The 17,721-nt window shown below is 50.4% G+C and overlaps 1 long non-coding RNA gene across 1 annotated transcript; it reads left to right on the top strand.

Moving 5' to 3' along the window:
• The first annotated feature begins 7,887 nt into the window (after positions 1 to 7,887).
• LOC135298321 (uncharacterized) lies at positions 7,888 to 11,984 on the top strand. The gene is made up of 2 exons (XR_010360305.1): positions 7,888 to 8,418; positions 9,464 to 11,984. It is a non-coding gene; the product is annotated as an uncharacterized LOC135298321 (long non-coding RNA).
• The last annotated feature ends 5,737 nt before the right edge of the window (positions 11,985 to 17,721 follow it).

The raw sequence follows: 17,721 nt of genomic DNA, 5'->3' as shown, positions 1-17,721 counted from the left end.
CTCCTTCCTCTTCCTCACTGCACCAAGCAGTGGCACCAGGCTGGATGCAGGCTCAGCAGATGTTATAAATGGATGCTGCACAAAGGAAAAAAGAAAATCAAGAGAAGTCAAATGAACCATGACTTTCCAAACTCAGTGCTTCACAAGATTCACAGGGCTCCTAGAAAGATCCAGAAAGATGGACCATCTGCACCTCAATCATCATGTGCAAGACCTTGCCATCACAGGCAAACCTGGCCCAGAATCCCACTCATCCATTTATCAAGGTGTTTTCATCTTGCTGGGATTTTTGCACTGACAGTGCTCTAGAAATGCTGCTTTCTGTCCTTGGAGTTTCTCGCTTTCAGGGAATTCCAAAGCCTCACATGGGTTCCTCACTTTGAACAACAGGCACTGGGCTGATTCCCACAGTGCAGTGTCTACCTTTCCATGCCCTGCCCCTCGTGTGCTGGATGGCACCTTCCTTCCCAGCAGGGACAGCCCAGTGGCACTGGCTGCTGCACTTCCCTCTCTGCCACACAACCTGGCAGTAACCCTGGGGCAGTTCCTGTCTGCTTGAGCGTGCCAGGCAGCAGATGGGGCTAGGACAAGTCCCTCTCAGCTCTCCCTGTTTGCGTGCCAGAAACCTCCAAGGGTGGGCTGGGGGCACAAACCAGGGCCCCTCAGAGGCTGACAGTGAGCCCCCCACAGCCCCTCCTGCCCACAGCCAAATCTCTGACCACTCAGCCAGCCTGGCTTCCTTGGATTCCTGCACCGCCTTTGCATGTCTCTGTACCCTGCATTTCTCTACTTCAATTCTTTTGCCATTGGATAAAATGGGGCACTCCACCAAATTACAAAACAGGGCAACAGAAAACAGCCGGAGGACAGAGCACCTGTCCTCTCAGGAAAAACAGAGAGAGGTGGAGTTATTTACTTGTGTGAAGAACAGGCCCAAGGAGATTTTACAGCCATTTTCCAAAATTCTGTGTGGCTTTGAAGAAAGTGGGGGACACCTTTTTTGAACAGTGCCAGTTACAACAGAATGTGGGAAAATATTTCTAAACACAAATGGGATGCAATCAGAGTAGATCTTAGGTAGAACTTGTTTACTTAGAGCATTCTGCAACACTGGCACACGGGTCCCCAAGAGCTTTTAGGTGCCTCATCCCTGGAACCATTCCAGGTCAGGTGGAAAATGGCTCTGAGCAATCTGATCTCTTTAAAGATGTCCCTGCTCATGGCAGGACACTTGCACCTGATGACCTTTACAGGGCCCTGCCAGCCCAGCTCAGTCTAGGACTCCTCACCATTTTCATTTGAAGAGCACCAAGACTGGAGGTGAGGAGGAAGGGGGCTCATCTGATGCCTTGGACTTCCATGGAGGAGGAGCCCATTCCTCGCACCCTGTTTCACCTGCAGCCCCTTTGCATTTTACCTGCAGGAGCTCCTTGGCAGACCAGCGCTGCTCCTCATCTGTCTGCAGGCAGCAGCTCAGGAAGTCACACAGCCAAGGTGACAACATCTTGGGCTCCTGCAGCTTTAGTTTCCCTCCTGTGCCTATCAGGATTTGAGGCTGGGGAAAAAGGAAACAGGGAGGTTCCACCTGCTGCTTTCCCCATCTGTAACTGCTCTCCCTGAACCCATTGTTTAAGCTCCACTCTGCAGTGGCAGTTTCTGCCCTGGCAGAGACCCAGAGATGACTTTCCTTCACCAACAAAAAACCCAAACCCCACATTTTTTCCAACATCCTGCAGATCTTGACTTGGCAGCTGATTTCATTGACTGACCTAACAAGTGGGAACTACATCAGCAAAGCACGTTTGATTCTCTGGGAATTCACACCAGCTTGATAGGCTTTTTGGAATAGGGACTTTCTATACTAACTCTGCTATTTCCAAGGATTAGTACAAGAAAGGCATCTCTGCCATGCTTGTTGGTCCCTTAAGCAGAGCTGCCATAAAACAAAACTCATCAAGTTCTCTCCTTTGTTCTTGAAAACAATGGTAATTGGAAGGAAAGAAAGGAAATCCACCAGGTATTCCTCAGGTAAGGAAACAAACATTTAAATCTCAAATTCCACACAGACACATTAAGATGCCTGCACAAATGTGTTGGGATGAAAATGCCTGCTTGGGCACACAGGAAACACCTGCAGCTCGTCTCTCAGCAGTCGGAAAATTTCAGCTTCCCTTATGCAGCAAAAGAAAACTTTCCATGGTCAGAAGAAGGAGAGGTGCCATCCCTATGGTCGCTCTCTGCTCATTTGGCTACTCAAGTCAATGCATTAATGGTAGGCCCATCCCAGAAAGTGCCAGGAAACAAACAGGGGGTTTTGGCAGGCTCTCCACATCACCAGGCTCTGGCTTGGTGACGTGGAGAACGTGGCTTGGGCTATGAGAAAAAACACGGTCACTAGGTGTTTCAGCAGCACTGGAAAAGAAGCAGAAGAGACTCTGAGCCATTTACACCCTCATTCCCAGGCTTCCAGCATGTTTCCCAGTGAGAAGACACTGCACAGGGAATTAAGTTCCTCTCTAAAAATCATTGTTTTAGAAACTTTGTTGGCTTTGGGTTTCTTTTCTTCATTGCTGGAAATGTAACACCAGTTCTGAGAGGCTTGCCTTGTGGTTTTAGGGGCATCTTCACAGACAGACAAGTAGGAACAATTTGAAACCCAAAGCAAAGTGTTGCCTGAGAAGAGTTGGGGAGTGTTTGCCTGTGTTAAGGCTTGAGCTGTCTGGCAATCCCCTTACATCCATGTGCAGAAACACCCAGCTGCTCCCCAGAACTCAGTCCCTCTGGGCACACAGGCCTCGAGAAAACGATTCCAGCCTTTCTCCTGCTCAAGAGCATCTAACCTAAGCTGAGCTCCAGTTTCTTCAGTAAAGCCAAGGACGTTCACTTCCATGCAGCTGACAGTGTTCATGGAGCTCAGCAGGTCTTCCTGATATTCCTCAGGCCAAGGAATTACAGTGGAATTTGGCCAGACATCAGATGAACATTATCCAATGTGGTTCATGTGGAACCAAGCTCTAACGCTGACAAGCCAGAGGGAGAGAGCTCATTCTGCTTTTGAAAGATGTCAGTTAGAAACATAAGACACAGACTTGGAACTACTCAAACCTCAGCGTGCAGAATCCATCTAAAATAGACCACAATCATAATGGCAAGAGGTCTTGGAGTCTTGATAAAAACGCCCACCACGATAATAATAACTCTGTGCTAGTGGCAGTGAAATCAATGGTGGCCAAAGTGACTTTATTATTTTCCTCTTCAAACCAAAGGAAAATTTCCAAGCCTAAAATAGTCAATGTACTCTCCTTGATTAAAAGCAATTATGACAATTCATTCAAGTACGCAGACGTAAGCCAAACACAAGGATCACAGGTCACGCCTGACGTTCCTTGTTCATCAGTGGAACCTGCAAACTCTGATTTTATGCTATTTATAAATGTGCCAGTTGTTGGTTTTGTAGAGCTTTTTTGGCAAAATCATGGGTTTTATTTTCTTATGTTACAGATCCCCTCTATTGGACTTTCAAGGGTGAAATTTTAATTAAAATCAAAACCAAAGTTTTTAAATTGATATATATGGGAAGACCTTTTGCCGAAAATTAGCTCATTAAAAGGATGGAGCGTTCCTCAGCAGTCCTGTCCTGTTCCTGATTTGTACACAGCCCCTGGCGGGCGATAATTCCCTTCCTTGCCAGTCAGGGAATAAGGCTTTATGTTCTCTTCTGAATTGGCCATTCGTTCTTAAAGATGGAAAGTCCCCCCTTGTCGGAACCCAGGACATCCTTCTGGCAGCTCTGGGTGGCTCGAGCCCCTGGCAAGGGGCTCAGAGACCCTGGCATGAAGGCAAAGACACCTGTGCCTTTGAGGTGTCTTTGATTTTGACCCATGGAGAAAATTACCAATGTTACATGAAGAGCTACAAATCACGAAAGTTTAAGCAGAATAGTAATTTGTCTCAGGGTGAAAGGGTAGAAGTTTGGGGGTTTTAGAATGGGGGTTCAGGAGGTGACACGATCTGTCCTAAGGACGTGATTCGTGGAGGTTCTTTTTCACTGATCTCAGGGTGCAAAAACTGACACGACAAGGGGATTTGCAGTAAAATCAAAATACATGTGCTTTTATTAAATAGCCATAGAAAAGATGCGTTAGAGAGAAGGGGAATGAAGAAAGGGAAAAGAGTAAGGAAAAGAAAAAGAAGAGAGGGAGGGCAAGGAGGTGTATGCCAGTATGAACCAGTTGTGCTCCACATGGTTCCAGTTGCTCTCTTTCACCCTCCCATTTGGTTCCAGTCACTCCCAGTATCCCCCAGTGTATGCCAGTTCCCTCCAGCATGTTCCCAGTCCCTCCCATTATTCCCCAGTATGATCCCATTTGCTGCCAAGCACTCCCAGTCAGCCTCAGTGCAGTGGCACTCACTGCCAGGATGATCCCAGTCACCTCCAGCATGATCCCAGTTGATCCCAGTAGAAGCGCAGTTTTTTCCAGTGACCACCAGCATGCTCCCAGCCACTCCCAGTTGGATTTTTTGGGGGGATGTTTGGAGAATGAAGAAGTGCAAGGCTGAGCGGAAAAGGCCCCTCGGGGGGACATCGGGGGGTGGCGGTGGCGGCTGGCGGCAGCGGCAGCCTGGAGGAGCAGAGCCCTGTGTCCCCCAGGAGCCCAAAGTGGGGAGCCCAGAGAGGGGGGAGCGCCGCCATGGGCGGGAGCCTGCAGAGGCTGGAGAGGGGCAGGGGGGACTCCTTGGAGCCCCTGCAGCCCGGAGCAGAGCATGAGGGGAGAAGGGAGCCCAAAAGGGAGCCCAAAAAGCCCCGGCATCCCTGAATGGGGAGCGAAGAGGGGGCAGCTTTTGGGATTGCTGGGACTGCCAGCAGCCTGGGGAGGGCGGGCACCGAGGAGAAGGGGGACCCCCAATGCCAGCGTGACCCCAGCAGCTGGGACAGGGGGAACCCCGAACACCTGAGGGGAGGGAGCAGGGACAGGGAACTCCTGGGAGGGTTTTTCCAGGCTGACTCGTGGCGTTTGGGAGGTTTTTCTGGAGCCCCAATGGCCGGTGACTTGTAGAGATGCACTTGGGCAGAGGGACCTTCAGAGTCAATGTGCTCATCCTTTGTTTTCCTCAAACCAGGATTTCCATTGCCAACCCCCATTGAGGCTGTGAGGAAAATGCCCCAGAACATGCAAGCAGGTGAGGAGGAAGTCAGTGCCCCTTTCCCCTCTCTCCTGCTCCATCTCCCAGCCCAGCAGGGCCCCGGCTGCAGGACAGCCTGGGGGCATCTCCTTGCCCTTGCCTGTGGCCCATGGCAAATGCCATCCTGTCCTTGTCCTTCCTCCCCCAGAGCAGGAGCTGAGCATGGAGAGCAGGGAGGACAAATCCCCGCGGCAGAACCTCGTGGCAGAGGCCGTTTTGAGTGGCTCCACAGCGCAGGAACCCAACGGGGAGGAAAAGCCCTGGAGATCCTGCACGAGGAGGGGCTGCAAACACAGCCCAGGTTGCTCTGAGGAGTAAAGATCCACCCTGTGCCAGGAAGGTGGACAGAGCTTCAGCCAGAGCTTGGAGCTGGTGGTCCATGAGGAGGTTCCTGATGGGGAGAAGCCTCACAGGTGCTTGGAGTGTGGGAAGAGCTTCTGGTGGATCACCAGCCTGATCGTGCACCAGAGAACCCACACTGGGGAACAGCCCTACGAGTGTGGGGAGTGTGGGAAAGGCTTCAGGTGCAGCTCTGAGCTCATCACTCACTAACGCATCCATACCGGGGAGAGGCCCTATGACTGTCCCGAGTGTCAGAAGAGGTTTCAGACCAGCTCCAGTCTCCTCCAGCATCAATGGATTCACACAGAGGAGAGGCCCTTCCACTGCCCAGACTGCAGAAAGGGCTTCAACTGCAACTCAAACTTCACCAGGCACCGGTGCATCCACAGCGGGGAGAGGCCCTACGAGTGTCCCCGGTGTGGGAAGAGCTTTACCCACAGCTCTAACTTGACCAAACACCAACAGAGTCACCAGTAAGGGAAGTCCTGCAAGTGCCCTGAGTGTGGGAAGAGCCTCGTGTGCTGCTCCAGCTTCATCCCCCATTGGAGAACCCGCATTGGGAAGAGACCTGCTGATCCATGTTCCCTGTGATCCATGGTGGGAAGACACTTGCCACTTTTCCTGCCCCTGCTAGTGACCTGATGTAGGATTGAAGAACAAGAGGGTCTGGCCAGAGCCGTGTCATTACATTCACTCCCACCTCAGGTCATTGCCAGGGGCAGGAAAGGGACTCTCTCTCTCTCCCTGAGGAGAAAGGTGTCCTTTCCAGGCAGGAGAAAATACGTGGCCAGGAAGAGCCACTCAGTGGTGATGTTGTAGTTTTCCCTGTAAATAGTTTTTCTTATCCCTTCTGTTATCAATATTGCTTTTGTTTCTCTTTATTCCTTATTTCATTGCTGTTCCCAGTAAATTGTTCTTATCCCAGCCTGGGATCTTTGCCTTTTGTTCTTTCCATGGGAGGCGGGAGGGCAGCGAGCAGCAGCGCGGTTTTAGAGGGAGCAGGAAATTGGGGAATCCCATTCCTGAACCCCGGCCCATGGAAACCGAGCGTCCCAGCTGGTCCCAGCCCTGGTCGCCATGGCAACAGCCTTGGGAGCGGGTCCCTGGCTGGGGCTGTGGGAAACTCTTCCCTCTGGTGCCCAGGGACAGGACTGGAGGGAACGGCTGCAGCTGAGTCGGGGCAGGCTCAGGCTGGATCTCAGGAAAAGGTTTTTGCCCAGAGGCTGCTGGGGCAGTGCCCAGGCTCCCCAGGGAAGGCTCCCAGCTCCAGGGCTCTCTGAGCTCCAGCAGCGTTTGGCCAGCGCTGCCAGGCCCAGGCTGGCATTGTTGGGGTGTCCTGTGCAGGGCCAGCAGTTGGACTCCAGGATCCTGATGGGTCCCTCCCAGCTCAGCCAATTCTGTGGATCTGGGATCCCATGAACCTGGGGATGGGGCTGCCAATGGTTGCCATGGCAACGGGCTCTGGCTGCAGGCCTGAGCTGGTGTTCATGGCACCCACCCCTGGCCTGGGGTGTGCATGGAGCTGCCAAGGGACTGAGCATGGCAACAGGGGGCTGGGGATGGTTGCCATGGAAACTGACCATAGCAACAGGGGGCTGGGAATGGTTGCCATGGAAACTGACCATAGCAGCAGGGGGCTGGGGATGGTTGCCTGCTAAGGATCAGATTTGTCACAGGCACTCAGAGGGGCTCCATGGTCACTTTCCAAGAGTCTCCAGGCTGTTCAAGAGCTGGAATGTCACAGGCAGAGACAAGGGCTCAATGGACACCTCCCAGGGGTTTCTGGGGATGGTAAAGAGCTGTGTGCTCAGAGGCAGTCACAGCCATTCCATGGTGACATCCCAGGGCACCTTGGGCTGCAAAGGCACCCATCTGTCACAGGCACTGATGGGGGCTCCATGGTGACATCCCAGGAGTCCCCAGGGTGCCAAAGAGCCGGGATGTCCCAGACACTCACAGGAGTTCCTGTCATGGGCACAGTGGGAGCCTCAGGCAAAAGCTTTATTTCTTTATTGGAGAAACTCCTGCTGAGTCATGAGATGGAGATATGACACCCAACAGCCACCATGGATCCTCAAATCCCTGCAGGGCCCCTAGGCTTCCAAAATTTATTTTAGTACAGGAGAGTGGGAGTGGCTGGATCCAATCCCAGCCCCAGACTTTGTCAAAGGTGTAAAAGATTGGACAGGTAGAATTGAACCTTAATGCAATTTGTCCCACAGGATTATCGATGGAATGCTAGATAAATTTATATAAATACAGCTCGGATTGATTCTGATCATGATTAGACAGAATGGTTTGTTTACACCACAGATTAAATTTAAAAAAAGAGAGTAATTTACTCCATAGTATAGGATCTGTGGAAGGGGCTAACAGCGGGCCTGTTAGCTAAAGGAGCAAGAAGAAGCTGAGAAGAAAGAAGAAGCTGATAAGGACCTCTCTCCAAGGCTGTAACCAAGGAGACCAAGAGAATTGAGGGACTGAAGAAAGATAAGAACTTCGCAGCTGCATGAAGTATATTTAGAAAGTTAGTTAAGTCACTGTAACTTTTCACCAATGGTGTTATGTTGATTTATTGTATCCAATAGTTAGGGTAGAAGAAGCATAAACAATTAAAAAGTGTATAAAAGGTCAGCCATGTTCGATAATAAACTGTTGCCATCTGAAACTGCTTGTGGTCCCTGCTTTGTGTCGTGACCGCCTCGACAACGACATTTGGTGACCCCGACGTGATACAAGACCCTTAACGAGATACTCGGGATCCTAGCAATTGGCAACCGTGACCCACTGGGACGTAGTGGGGGAGGCGGCGTTGGTGTAGCTGAGAGTGGCCGGTGAAAGCCACAGGGAGGTCCGGACCTGATTTTCTCCTATCAAGACACCTGGAATTAGGTGAGCCACCAACTAGCGATAATGGGAAATAATTTATCTAAAGAGGAAGAAAGTGTTTTGGCTACATGGAAAGTTTTGTTAAGAAATAAGGGAATCTTTACTTCAGACTATGCCCTTCAAAGTTTATTGCTGTGGGCTAAATCACAGGGTTTTGGCACGGACCCTGGTACAGCATTTAGTGTTAAGGCATGGAAAAAAGTCGGGGACAGACTGTGGGAAGTTATCCGAGCGGGAGATAAAAGTGTTGTCGATCTAGCTGTTACCTGGGGATCGCTCTTTGAGGCATTGAAACAATGGAAAACAGAGCAGAAACAAGCAGAGCGGGATGTGGACGAAGAATCGGGGTTGACAATAGAAACTGACGGGGGGGATGAGGCAGACGGGGCCTCTGATGGGGAACTTGCTGAAACCATCCTTGAAGAAGGTGCAGGTGCCATGGAAGTTACCAGGCAGGATGCCAAAACTTCTGGGAAAGCTGCCAAAGCTTCTGGGAGAACTGCCAAAACTTCTGGGCAAACCGCTGTGGCATCTCCTTATCAGACTCCTAAACCTCTGTATCTCACACCTGCGCAGCAGCTCGCGATGGTGCCTGTGTATGATACACCGCTACGCCAGCTAGCTGAACTGTCCTTAGCAGAGAGAGAAACCCAGCCATCTGCCCCCCCGCTTCCCTCTGCTCTAGTCCAGCCATCTGCCCCCCCGCTCCGCTTTCAACTGCATGAACAGTCTGCAAGGTCGTATCCTCCGTTACCTAGCAGTGACAGCGAATCAAGTGACGAGTCACCCGCAGTAACACCTGAGTTGGGGCAAGGAACTCTTGTCAGTTTACCTTTTAATAGCTCTAGCCCTACTGCCCCATGGACTTTGCCTCCATGTCAAGTAACTGTGCTTCCTCGACATCCTCAGGACTTTTGGGAATTTGTTAGAAAAAAAGCAGTTGAAGAAAATAATTGGGACATAATAGAAAGATTAGGTCCTCCAAAAGTACCTCAGGAGAAGAGTGCTGATGTAATTGCTGCCTGTACTAACCCTATGGCTTTTCCAGTTTTTAAAGCAGCTCCTGGAACAAGGCAGGATGACAGTCATCATGTCTTTGCCTAGAGTTGTACAAGATCTCCAGTCGAAGGTAGCTCAATATAGTATTAATTCCTCTGAGGTAATGTAATTAATACGTGTAATCAATAGATACCTCTGTTGGTGTCCAATTGTTTATTTTGAGAGACCATGAAATACCATGTGGAATACTGTGTCAATGGAGTGATAATTGGGAAGATCAACTGCATATTTTGGAATGGATATTTTTGTCTTTCAGATCTCGGAAAACAGCTCCAGGACTTTATGAGCTTTTTGCAGATATTATCATCAAGGGCCGCAGGCGTTGTCATGAAATTTTGGGACACGACCCTGTGACCATTGTGATACCTGTGCAACAGTGGTATTTTGAATGGTGCTTTCAAAATAATCATGAATTACAGTCTGCCTTATCTTGTTTTACAGGCCAAATAAAATATCATTTACCTTCTCATCCAATTTTAAAACTGACCAAGGAGATTCCTTTTGAAGGAAAACAAATTTGTTCTCCTGTTCCAGTGGAAGGTGTAACGGTTTTTACAGATGGGTCCGGGAAAACCGGAAAAGCAGCTGTAGCTTGGAAAAAGGATGACCACTGGGAATATGAGACAATGATTCAGCAGGGATCTCCTCAATTGGTTGAACTCTGTGCTGTTCTTTTGGCTTTCACTTTATTTCCTGATTCTCTAAATATAGTCACTGATTCTATCTATGTTGCCAATTTGGTTAAGCAGTTAGATCAAGCAGTGTTGTATAATATCCAAGAGAAACCATTGTTTACCATGTTAGTGAAGTTATGGACAGTCATTGGTGCTCGAAAACATCCTTACTTTATCATGCATGTTCGCAGCCACACATCGTTACCAGGATTTTTTGTTGAAGGCAATGCCTATGTAGATTCTCTAGTAGCTGCTGCTGCAATCAAAACCATACCTAATGTGTTGCAGCAGGCAATTTTGTCTCATCAATTTTTTCATCAAAGTGCTCGAGCTTTACAGCAGCAATTTAAATTGTCTCCTGGTGAAGCGAGATCAATTCTTTCTTCCTGTCCTGACTGTCACATGACTCATGTCACTCAGTATTATGGTACCAACCCTAGGGGTCTTTCCGCTTTAGAGGAATGGCAGACGGATGTTACGAAAATGCCAGAATTTGGTCACTTTAAGTATGTCCATGTTACGGTTGATACCTTTTCTCATGCAATGATTGCTTCAGCATTCACAGGAGAAAAAACTCGTGATGCTATTCGTCATTTTTATCACGCCTTTTCTGTTCTAGGTGTTCCATGTCACATAAAAACAGATAATGGCCCAGCATATGTTTCGCAGAAAATGCAAGCATTCTTTCGTGCTTGGGGCATTGAACATTCAACAGGTATTCCACATGTCCCCACAGGCCAAGCAATTATAGAAAGAGCTCACGGTCTTCTTAAACGTCAGGTTCAAAAACAAAAAGGGGGAATGCAACAGGAATCACCTCAAGTGAGATTAGATAAAGCTGTTTATGTGTTAAACTTCTTGCGTCCCCTACCTGACTCACAGTTATCTCCAATTTTTTACCATTTTTCTTCTTTGAATGCTAAGCAACCAGATCTTCGTAGAAATGTTAAGGTATGGGTCAAGGATTTAATTACTGGCATGTGGTCTGGCCCAGTGGAATTAATAACCTGGGGAAGAGGTTATGCTTGTGTTTTAACAGATAATGGTCCTCGATGGGTTCCTGCTCGCTGTGTCAAACCTTATCTGGAGCGAGCAGGCAGGGACAAGACGGATGGCTCCGCAGCTGAAGCAGAACGTGCGGATAACACTGGCTAAGGCTATATCTAGATATATAAATCAGGATATGTATTTCATTGCTCTTCATGTGCTTTCATAGTAATTAAAGGGTGTAGTTTTGGTTTAGGCTGACCGAGACAATGCAGGGTTTTGGAACCTTTGTTCTAGTATTCCTGCAGCTCCTTTTGAGCACTTTGGGGTGGTTATAGTTCACGGCTTTATGGGATAGTTAGGAAATTTTAAAGCACCTATAGATGGATGAAAGACAGGAATGATTGTATTAAGAATGGGAATGTTGATTTTGTTGATGGTTGTGATTGTTGTTTTGTGTTTCCCCTCTCTGCTTGGATTTTTGCAAAGGGCCCTGCAAAAATCCATAGCAGCTGTGTTTAAAAACAAAAAGGGGGAATTGTGGAAGGGGCTAACAGCGGGCCTGTTAGCTAAAGGAGCAAGAAGAAGCTGAGAAGAAAGAAGAAGCTGATAAGGACCTCTCTCCAAGGCTGTAACCAAGGAGACCAAGAGAATTGAGGGACTGAAGAAAGATAAGAACTTCGCAGCTGCATGAAGTATATTTAGAAAGTTAGTTAAGTCACTGTAACTTTTCACCAATGGTGTTATGTTGATTTATTGTATCCAATAGTTAGGGTAGAAGAAGCATAAACAATTAAAAAGTGTATAAAAGGTCAGCCATGTTCGATAATAAACTGTTGCCATCTGAAACTGCTTGTGGTCCCTGCTTTGTGTCGTGACCGCCTCGACAACGACAGGAGCTATAACAATTATTAGAATATAGTGATCTAGGAAGCAATTTTGATGTCACCTGAGCCTTGCTGGAGTTGTTGGAGCCCATGGCAGTTCCTCCTGCTCCAGCAGGAACTGCTTTCCTGTGCCAGGAGCAGGGCAGGTCCCGCTGCAGGAAAAGCCCCAGGCCAGCCCCAGCACAGGGAAGGGCTCGGGCACAAGGGCAGAGTGCCGTGCTGGGAGCTGGGCCAGGCAGAGCCTGAGGCACCAAAGGCACCTTGGCAGCAGCAGCTGCTTGCAGGGCATGGCCAGAAGCCTCCCTTGGCAGCTCGGCCTGGTGGCCAGCACTGCAGAGCTGCTGCCTCAGGGCTCATTTCTGCCTGGGCTCTGAAAAGCCACTTCTGCTCCAGGAGCCTGCCTGGGAAGCCATTGGCCCCAGCACCTTGGGGACAAGATATGAATGACAAAACTCTTCATGCCAGCAGAGACAAGGCAGGGGCAGAGGAAAGGGCAGAGCCAGGCCCAGGGGACAGGGCTGCCATGGTGATGGCTGTGAGGTCACTGCCCCTGCAGCAGCCTGGCTGCCCTCAGCAGACATTCTGGCCAGAAGCTTTGTGAGGGCACCCAGCACATCAGAGAACCCACACAACAGGAATTCTGTGCTTGGGGATGAGAGGGTTTCACTGGGTCAGGTTGCACAAAGCTCCTGCTTTTGGATAATTCCTGAGACGGGGAATCCAATTCTGTGGAAGAATGCAGTTGCAGTTTTGTGCCACTCTCATCATTGTAAAATGTTTCCTCCTTCTAACAAATGTAAATCCACCCTCATTCAGTTGGAAGATATTGAGCCTTGTTCTGTCATTGCAAGATTTGGGTGAAAATAATTTCCACCACTATTCTTGTATTTTCACAGACCTTGGAGAGGACCCAAAAATCTCCCAAGATGGGATTTGGAGGCCTCATCACATAACCAGCAGGAGGAGGCTGCAGACTCTGGGCTCAGTGGTGTGGAGACTGAGGACAGAACAGGAGTAGTCCGGGAGGGAGTGAAGGGTGGTTTCAGAGAGGCTGGAGCTTTTCTTCATAGTGGGAATGAGCCTGAAGAAATAATTGTGCTAAGGGCAGCTGGGGAGGCCCAGACTGGACACCAGGAGAAAAGCATTTCCCTGCCAGGGCAGGACTATGGTGCAACACATCACCCAGAAAAAGCCTGGAGCAGCCCAAGGCTTTGTGTGGGCAGGCAGAGGCAGGCAGGAGGCAGAGCTGTCAGCAAAGGAAGGGGCCAGCCAGGTGGGGCAGCCGGGGGATGAGGACAGCCTGCAGGGACAGAGGCACAGGATTGCTCAGCATCAGAAACACCTTTGCCTTGCTTGTCCCCACCTGTCATCACTGCCTCCAGTGTTTTGCTTTATGTGGAGCTTGGGGACACTTTCTCAGTCCTGTCCCTCAGAAGGATCGGTTTAAAGTATGAGAAACGTCTGTATTTCACTCTCTTTTTGAGTTCCTGAAAAGTTCTCTGAGCACACTCTGAGGGACTGAGTCTGATGCAAAGAGCACCCAATCCCCAGAGGTTGATTAAAGTCCTGGTGCTGTGTCTGTGCTGCTGAGCTGGGCCGGGCTCCTGGCCCAGAGGCAGCTCCTGGCAAGGGCAGCACTGCAGAGAGACAGCTCTGGCCAGGAGCAGCTCCTGGGCACAGCCCAGCAGGGCTGGGGCACTGCCAGGGCAGCTCAGGGACACCAGCAGGGCACAGACAGAGCTGACAGGGCTCAGCAGTGGCAGGGGCTGGGAGATGTCCCAGAGGGGGCTGTGTCACAGCAGCACCTCTGTGGCTGTGTCATGGAGGCACAGAGCAGCTGTGATGTCAGCAAGGGGCTGTGTGACAGCAGAGAGTGAGCTGTGTGAGGTCACAGATTGGGCTATGACATCACAGAGTTTGTTGTGTGAGGTCACTGGGCAGCCACAGCATCATAGAGGGGATTGTGTGACATCACAGAGCAGGCTGTGACATCATGACGTGGCTGTATGACATCATAGAGCAGGCTGTGATGTCAAAGTGTGTGCTGTGACATTACAGAGTGGCAGTATGACATCACAGAGAGGGTTTTGTGACATCACTGAGGGTGTTGTGACATCACTGACGGTCTTGTGACATCACAGAGCTGTCTGTTATGTCACAGAGTGGGATTGGAGGCCATGGAGCAGAGTCTGCCATCATGGAGGGTGGCCCTCTGACATCAGAGAGTGGGTTGTGACAGCACTGGGTGATGGAGCAACATCATAGAGCCAGGTGTGACATCACAGGGTAACTTTGTGACATCACCAAATCTTCTGTGACATCACAGAGCAGCTTTATGATATCAGAAACTGATATTCCAGCACTGGCCCTGTGATATCATGAAAGGGCTTTGTGACATCGCAGAGCAGGCTGTGACATCACAGAGCAGTTGTATGTGTCACCACTGAGTTGCCTGTGACATCATAGAGTAGGCTCTGTGACATCATAGGCTGTGACATCATAGAATGGGTTCTGCCAGCACAGTGTATCTGTGTGACATCACAGAGGGGATGTGAGATCCCAGAATGGCTGTGTGACATCCCAGGGTAGGTTGTGTAATATCATAATGAGGGCTGTGTCATCACAAAGGGGTTGTGTGACATCACAGGGGCTGTGTGAGGTCACTGGGGAGGTCACTCTGCTCCAACCCCCCTCACAGCTCCCCCAGAGCAGTCCAACCCTGCTCATGCACAGCGCGGTCCCCTGTCCCCCCGGGTCCCCCCGCCCCCGGCGCCGCAGCCTCCCCCAGAGGATGTTCCACGAGATCGACCCCAGAGCCTGGCACGGGGACGGGGGGCTGGGGCTGTGGGGGTGGGACAGGGGCACAGGGACCCCCCAGCAGTGTCCCTGTGTTCCCCAGGGCCAGAGCCTGGGCCAGGGCTCCTTCACCCTGTCACAAATGAGGGCTTGAGAGCACTGAAAAAATCCCCAGCAAGGGATCAGCAAAAACCAGATTTAATATTAAGGGACAGCACCACAAAGTTCCTTGGCAAGAGTCACTCTGCTCCTGGCTGGACACTTCAGGCACACCGGGGGAGCAAAGCAACAACAAAACCAAACCAAATCCAGCCAATCAAACCAGAAATGAACCAAGAAATATGTGTGTGTGTGACACAAGGACAGTGATGGCAAGGATAAAAGGAATATGGCCTAAAAGCTGAACAGAGCTCAAAGGTAACATTTCTTAACTTACACCTTAACCTTTCCTTCTACCGTAAACGTACATTTTAGCAAAAGAACAACACTTAACAGTGTTTAACCTAATTTATAACATATGATACAGCAATATAAGAGATTAATAACGCTTAACAATATTTAATTTAGCTAATAACTTATATTAAGCATAACAACTTAGCAAAAGAACAACTGTTAGCAGTATTTCACTCAGCTTAGACCTTGTGACTTAACCTCACCTACAGGCCTGACTGACTCAGCTATGCAAGGCACTCCAACGCCTCAGAGAGCAGCATTTCTGCCACATTTCCCCAGCACAGGCACTCCTGTGTGCACACAGACACAAAGAGTCAGTGCAAGGCACCTGTGAGAAATTCCCCTGAGGGCAGGAAATGCTCCCTGTGGATGCTTTGGCATCTCCCCAGCGGGTGAAGGGTTGAGCCTGGAGGAGTGCGGGGATCGGCCCAGGCTCCCTCGTTGTTCAGGATCCCCGAGTGCAGCAAACGGGAGAGTTCCCGGCTGGGAGAGGCCTCACTCAGAGGGAGTCGCTGGCCCAGGAGAGCTCCAAGGGGCTCCTTTTGCAGCGCTGTTTGTAGGGCCCCAAGAGAGGGGCTGCAGTCACAGCAATGGTTCATCCTGGCCGCACTTGGCATCAACAGCTTTCTTTGGCACTGTGAGAACAGGGATGCTGTGCCACTGAGGGAACAAAACCAGTTCCCAGGGCTGCTCCTACAGAAACCAGGAGCCGGTTGGGCAGCAGCAGTGCCTGGAGCAGACAGTGTTTGTGCTGAGCTGCAGAGGAGCTGAGCCCAGGGGCTGTTGGCCAAGGCCGAGGCCCAAGGAGCATTTCTGAGCTGGCAGGGCGGCCTGAGAAGGGGAGGGGGGAATGCAGCAGCACAGGGCCCATGGAACCAAGGGACCATAGTGACACTGTGAGACCCTATAGTGCCAAAGGTCCATTGTGACATTGCAAGGCCTCATGGCACAATGGAGAGACCATTAAGAGACTTCACAGCCTCATGGAACCAAGGGGCCATTGTGACACACAATGGAGTCAGGGGATCATGGGGACCATTGTGACACTATGAGGGCCCATGAAATAAGCAAAGCATTGTGACTCTGAGAGGCCTCATGGAACCAGTGAGACCATTGTGATCCTGGGGGTCCCCACAGAACCAAGAGGACCATTGTGATCTTGTGGGGCCTTGTGAAAGCAAGAGGCCTTTGTGACACTGCAGGGCTGCATGGAGCCAAAGGTTCATTGTGACATTGTGGGGCCTGGTGTCATCAGTGGTCCATTGTGACACTGTGGAGCCAAAGGAGACCATTGTGACACTGCAAAACCCCGTGGTCCAAAGGTCCATTGTAACACTGCAGTCTCATGGAATAGAGGAGTCACGTGTCATTGTGGGGCCTGGGGAACCACAGAGACCACAGTGACACTGCAAGGCCTTATGGAATTGTTGGGACCATTGTGACATTCGGGGCCTTCTGCAACCCAGGAGCCATTGTGACATTGTGTGACCCCATTGAACCAAAGCACCATTGTAACACTGCAGGACCCCCTGGAATCAAATCACCATTAGGACACTGTGGGGCCCTGTGGAACCAAGGGGACCATGGTGATACTGCAGGGCCTCTTAAAACCCTGGCAACACAGAAGAGGTCTGGCTGGTTTGGCCTCCCATGGACTGCCTGACTGGTCCAACTGACCATGGCATGTTGAAGGCCTCTTCTCTTCTGCTGTTGAAACACTTGTGCTCCATACTTTCTTTCATATGGAAAAGATCTGTCCTTCTCCTGCAGGCATCCATGGCCAGAACTGGGATTTCATCTCCAGATTTCCTTATATCTAGGGATTATTCCCATAGGAATATTGCCAGGACAAGACTGGCTGACAACGGTTTCACGAGGGTCACCTCTCATCAGTCCCCAAATCTCTGGGGAAGGCTCCATGCTTTCCTTCTTGTGGAAAGAACTGCCCTGCTTCTCCAGGCACCCATGGCTGAGATTGGGCTTCCACCTCCAAAATTCCCTACATCCAAAGACTGCTCCCAGACAAAATCTGCCATTGCTGACAAGTCTGGCTGGCCTAGTGAGACTCTCACCTGCCTTCCAAACACTGGGACTCTGTGCTTTCCTTCCTATGGAAAAGAGCTGTCCTTCCTTTCCAGGTGCCCATGGCCAGAACTGGGATTTCACCTCCAACATTGCATCCTGTGACAGACTGCAGGAGATTGTTGGCTCAAAACATTTCATGTGTCGGGGAGGAATGGGCAGATCCAGCCTTGCCCTGCCCTGGAGCACTGCCCTGCCCTGGAACCCCAATCCCTCCAGAGCCTCTCTCCCAGCCCAGCAGTGTCTGCCAGTCCCTGGCACAGCACAGGCAATGCTCCACAGCCACCTCTGCAGCCCCAGCCCAGCTCCTGAGTGACCAAATGAGCCCAAGTCCCACCTGGGGAAGGGCCCAGCAAGACCAAGGGGTA

Source organism: Passer domesticus, chromosome 4 (genome assembly GCF_036417665.1).
Source record: "Passer domesticus isolate bPasDom1 chromosome 4, bPasDom1.hap1, whole genome shotgun sequence".
NCBI lineage: Eukaryota > Metazoa > Chordata > Aves > Passeriformes > Passeridae > Passer > Passer domesticus.
This window is presented reverse-complemented; position numbering and strand designations above follow the sequence as displayed.